This window comes from Apium graveolens, chromosome 6 (genome assembly GCF_009905375.1).
Source record: "Apium graveolens cultivar Ventura chromosome 6, ASM990537v1, whole genome shotgun sequence".
In the NCBI taxonomy this organism is placed as follows: domain Eukaryota; kingdom Viridiplantae; phylum Streptophyta; class Magnoliopsida; order Apiales; family Apiaceae; genus Apium; species Apium graveolens.
The window spans coordinates 78,413,971-78,420,127 of record NC_133652.1 but is presented as its reverse complement, the minus strand read 5'-3'; positions in this window follow the sequence as shown (position 1 = coordinate 78,420,127).

Genomic DNA, 6,157 nt, shown 5'->3' with positions numbered 1-6,157 from the left:
ATACATATAAGTATATACATAAACAAGTGCTGTTGAATTTTCTGTAAATTCAGTTTGCCCCTACAATTCCATTTTAATTTTAATTTCTTATTTGTGTCTTTTGGTGTGTCAAAACTGTGTTAGTGATTTAAGAATTTTAACGAGATACATTTCTGTCTAAATTTTTCGATTATAATTAATTTAATTCGAATTATTAAATTAATTTAATTAATTCGAATTTTCTTAATATTATTCTTAAAATTCTGAAAAGCTTGTGTCTTATTATTATTTTATAAAAAAATGTCTCTCAATTTCCAAATTGTCGCGCATAATCTAGTTGGTTATTTCAATCCAGAAAAATGTGATGTTGAAAAATTTAAGCCTTGGATTAGATTTTTAAATGATCATTCGATTGTTAGCTCTGCTATTAAATCAAATGTGATTTTAAACGTCGATCTACTTAGACTGATTTGCACAACTTCTACTGTGGCCGATGATTCAAAATCTTTTTCATTCACCATCGCAAACACACAGTATGTAGTTGATGAAACAGTCGTCAATCGTGCGTTAAATTTTCCACTAGACAATTTCTGTAATTTACCCTCTGAAAATGATATCACAAATTTTTTCAATGCTATTCACTATCAGGGGGTGATCAATTTAACCAAACTTTCTAAATCAAATTTGGTGTCTGAATGGGATATATTCTTCGATACACTTTCCAAAGTGTTTGCCAACTGCACAAAATCTAATTTTCATAACATTACTTCCACCCTGCAGTATATTGGTCTTGCGGTTGTTTTCAATCAAAGGATCAATTTTGGCAAACTACTTTTTCCCATTCTCTTGAGACGTCTAACTTCTGCTTTACGTGATCATTCTACAAATCGTAGGGTATCATGTTACTATGCTCGTTTTCTTATGCTCATAGCAGATCATCTACTCACCCCTGAACACAAAGCACTTTTTGCTAACTCTGCTGTAACCGAACCCCCACCAGTTAGCAAAAAGATTTACACTCGCCAAGACACAACCTTCAAATTTATGCAAGTACCAGTACTTGTATCTGCTTTCATGGCCAATTATATTCCCTTGCCTATTTTTAATCTTCCCGGCCATGAACAGCAACCTCAACCTCCAGTGGTTCAAGCCACCCAGGCTCTTCCATTACAGGTAGTAACACCTCACACTCTCTCTCACTCTCTTCCTACTTCTGTTAACAGACCCTCAGTGGTTGATAGGGCTGACCATGAAGTTGTAGAACCACAGCTTCAATCCCAGGTCATAGAGCCAAACACAGAGTCTCATTCTATCTCACCCTCTCCCCCACTGTCTAAAATGTTACCCAGAAGATTATTAGGAAGTAGTACAATGTCAAATATGAGTGAACCCTCAGCTCTGCCTCCTCCTAAGAAAAGAAAAACCTATTCTGAGGCATCTGAAAGCTTATCCTTGTCCTCCCAACAGGACATGGACTTTGAAATGGCCAATGAACAGTTACTAGAGGCATTCTCTCAACAGGATGCATCTATTGAAATTCGCCATCGGGCCATGGCATCTTGTACTGAGTCAAGCACAATTTCATTACTCACAATGGAACCATACACTTCCCCAGATAATACTCAGGACACCCAGCGAGGAGTGCACGTAGAGTCGGTTACAGTGCCTGCCATAGTTACGGCAGAAGAGCAGTCACATGCTTCAGAGGGAAAATCTGACTCTCCGCCATCTTTAATAGAGTCATTTTCTCCCCTCCCAGATCCAACAACTCTGGCTCCCTTATGGGATTCTCCACTCGCAGATTTATCTGGAGAAAGTGGAGGGCAACTCGGTCAATCTATCCCTGAAGCAATTCAGACATCTATTCCAAAAGATTTGATAGCATTGACTGAGGATCGGGACTCGCGAATTCCCATTGCACCACCACTGACCTCTCTTGAAGAGGCTAGGGTGATTTTTAATGCAGGTACACAAAAACAGCAATTGGAAGACTCCTCACGAGCAATCATATTGAGAGAAACACATGCACGTGAGATGAGTGAACCAAATACGAGTGAACTTCAGGTGAGAGCACACACAGACACTGATACTATCAACCTGTTAGCTCAGATTGCTGCCCTGAAAGAAGAACTTGCTAAAAGTCAAGCTGAAGCTCAAGCATTCAAAGCACAAGTGGTTGAACGGTCTTCTTCTTCCACCTCTGTCGACAATCAGCTTGCAATCATAAGGAATGACATCTCATATTTAAAGACTACTGTAATACCAAAGCTCAATTCTATTCAGGACACTCCAAATTTATCAGCTGATGACATATCCAACTTCTGCTCCCTACATACAAGAATGACTTCTCTTGAAGACCTCGTTGAGATGAATCATTCACTGGACAACTCAAGATTTCTAAAGATAGAGACGGGCATGGAACATCTAAATGAAGGCATGAAGCACTTATATTACATGATCAAGAATTCTCATTGCCCTAATGAAGAACAAAGAGCTTATTTTGAAGGACCGTCTGGTGGAGGATCAGGCTCTGGAAGTGGTGGAGGTTTCAAAGGAAAGTCAGTAGAGGATCCCTCAACTAAGGGGGAGAAGAAAGGGAGTAGTTCCAAAGGGAAAGAAAAAGATACTTCTGCTGGAGATAAAGGAAAGGCTGATGATGCCTACTACAGTGGAGAACAGGATGACTTCGATATTTTTGACATTCCCACTGAACCAGTTCAGGAAGATAAAGATGGGTTATTTGAAGCTGAAGAAGAAAGTGATTTTGAAGATTGGGAAGAAGAAGATACAGTGGATCCTAGGTTTGAGAAAGAATTTCAGAAAGAGCAGTCAGAGATGCAAAGAAAAGAAGCTGAACTCAAGAAGGTCTCACAGATCATTGATAGGAGAAAAGACATACAAAGAACAGAAACTCTTCAAAAGCAACGTCTTCATGACATTAAAGCTCAAGAAAGGAGAAGAGATGTCAGACTGAAGATTGGTGGAAAGTGGGATGAAGCTAGGAGAGTACTCGATATGCCTCAGCTATGCACTAACAATGATAGGCAGTTCTTACATCTTCTTGACAAGCTGGAAATCTCAAATCCTAACAATGACATGTACATGAATGCTATCAAGACTGAAGTCTCAAGGATCACAGCGGCTTTTGATAGATCCCTAAATGAGATGAGCATTTTTGTATATTGTCAGAGTGAAGGATCATTCAAAGTGTCACTTCATCTATTTGAGAATCGTTCGTTGTCAGAGATTTGGGTTCTTTTAAACAAAGTGAAAAGAAGCTCAGAGTTGAATGAAGTTCTTCGGGAAAGGCTTAAAGAGTTTGCCAGCAGGGCTAGTCCTCAAGTGGTCAACAATCCTCATCAAGTGAGATTCTTTAAGTCTGATTGTCTTCAAATCTGTCAGCTAGATGTACAATCTCTTAAAGACTACTCAGCTAAGCATCTGGTCTGGATGGAACATCATTTGAGAACTGCTGGATATTCATCTATGTTGAAGACTCAAGCTGCTGACTTGATTCAAGCTTATTGTGAGAAGAATGTTAAAAGGTACAATCAACTCAAGAATAAGTTGAAGACAGTTGGAGTTCAACCAGTCAGACCTGCAAGCTTCACTTCAGAAAAGGATCGTGTTTTTGACAAGGAATTGCTTCAAGATTTAGAAGAAGGTGAAGTCAGAAGAGAAGACAACTAAAGTCAATTAGCTCAAAACTCAATGTAATATGATTAGAGCGTTATGAATCAAGATAGTCTAATGTAGTTATATGTTCAGGCTAGAGGAACATCTATCTTGTATTCACTTGTAAATTTCATTTGGAATCTGGAAAATGTTAAATATAATCCAGAACTTTTCTGCTATTTACTTTACATTACTGTTTATATCTTTTTCTTATTTGTTAGTTGAGTTATCCTCTAGGTATTTGTTGTTATTGTCTAACAAGCAAATAGGGGGAGATTGAAAGGCATATGTCATAGCCTACTCGTTTATTCGAGTATTTAACTCAACTCAAATAAGAATGTAATAAGTAAATAGTGGATCAAGCATCAGAGAGATCTCACAAAGTAACATCTGTCAAAGAATAAAGAAACATTGTTCATCTGCAGACTTGAAGATTCACTGGAAGAAGTTCAAGAATTTGATCATGCCTCAGTGATATAAATCAAAATCGTGGATGTAATCAAGTGACAGAGATCTCGTCAAGGTATCATTTATTACAAGGATTCAATCAGAACAACAAAGTCAAGACATGAAGAAACGTCACGAAAGTTAGTCACTCATGAACCAGACAGTACATCGAGTGTCAGCATTGAAGTGACGGAATTGATTCATAAGTCTCAGAGACTTTCAGAAGATTGTCAGAAGAAGGGATGCTGCTCAGGGATAGTATTAATTCTCTATTAATTAATTAAGTCATATAATCTAATTAAGAGAATAAATTATATCTGCAAGGATTAATTTATTGATTAATTGAATTAAATTGATTAATTAATTTAGAATTAATATTAAGGATTTTCAGAATGTTAATTGATTAAAATCTGTGATAATTCTAAAAAAGACAACTGATTGTACTAGTATGACAATCGGTATGACAATTGATAGTCATACCGAATGTCTTGCTAATTCAGTTGATTGTATTGATAGAATTTTCAATTAGATTAAAATCAATTATGTATTCAGAAAAACAATTTCAATTGTACTACTATGACAATCGGTATGACAATCAATAGTCATACCGAAAGTCTTGCTAGTTCATTTTAATTGTCTTCCTAGCTCTAATAGATTGTCTCACCGAAAGTCCTTCAAGCTCAAATAGATTGTCACACCAGTTCAACAACTTCGGCTGTGATTGTTTAAAAGAAAGCAGAAGACAATATCAACACATAACTCAGCAAATACAGAACAAGAAAACACAGCAGAAAACAAAAGAAAATATTTCATCATTCATCTGCTTATTCAAGATCAAATATTCTAGTTTGTTAATGTTAAATCCAAACCACTAGAATTACTTATCTTGTTCTTGTATATCAATCTAGCGGATTAAAATCCCTAGAACTTAATCTCAAATCGCTTTTAGCATTTGATCTTTTAATTACAAAAATAGAAAAAGTTCATGTCGAATTTATTCTAAATTTGTAATAATTGATTTGAGATTAATCCCTTGTAATCGATACCGTAGTTGTAATTATTCGACGAAACGGTATTGTTTGCATTCAACCCCCCCTTCTACAAACAAATTGGGACCTAACAGAGAGTTTCTTGTGTCATAACTTGTTTTGCTCTATGGAAGCCTTGGTGTAGAAGCAACAAATTATATCCTCATTTTTTGAGTCCAAGTTTGCAATAAAAATCTTCCTTTCCTTGCTCCTTTCTGAGCAACTTCATTGGTTTTCTTGCTGATGAAAATACATTCTTCTTTGTCAAATAGAACTTAAAACCTTTGTTTGCAAACTGGCTGACATTGAAAAGATTTACTTCAAGACCAGCTACCAATGCTACATCATCAATGACAACATTTTCAGAAACAATTTTGCCATATCCTATTGTGAATCCTTTGTTGTTGTCTCCAAAGGTCGCCAAAGGGCTAGCCTTCTCCTCAAATTATGATAGCGGGGCCTTATCACCTGTCATATGCCTGGAGCATCCACTGTCTATGATCCATATGACCTTATTCATTTTCCCCTGCACACAGTGAGTTTAAGTGTGTTTAGCAACCCAAACAGTGTTGGGTACTTTTTTCTTGTTAATTGATTTAACAGAAGTAGAGCTAGAAGTCTCAGAAAGAATAGCATTCATAGATGTTTGTGCATTTTCCCTTGCAGTTGTAGATCTAATACTGACTTCTTTGAGATCTACTCTCAGTTTGTGGCAATTTTTCATTACTTTTAAGTTACAGGGAATGCAGTCAAACTTATTACAAAATGAATAGGGATCATTTGCCTTGGCTTCATTATACTTGCAGGCTCCTTCAACTGGTTTGCTAACCACCTTTTTACAAAGGTAAGTTAGATGATTCACAGAGCCACACTTTTCACATTTCTTCCTTGGAGCATCTGCAACATAAGCAAAATTGTTGCTTTTGTTTATTCCAATATTCCCATTTATATTCTTCTTCTTCTTTCTTGCATCTTCAGTTCTCATTTCCTTGACAGGTGTCTTGGAATCTTGGTTGACCATGGGCTTC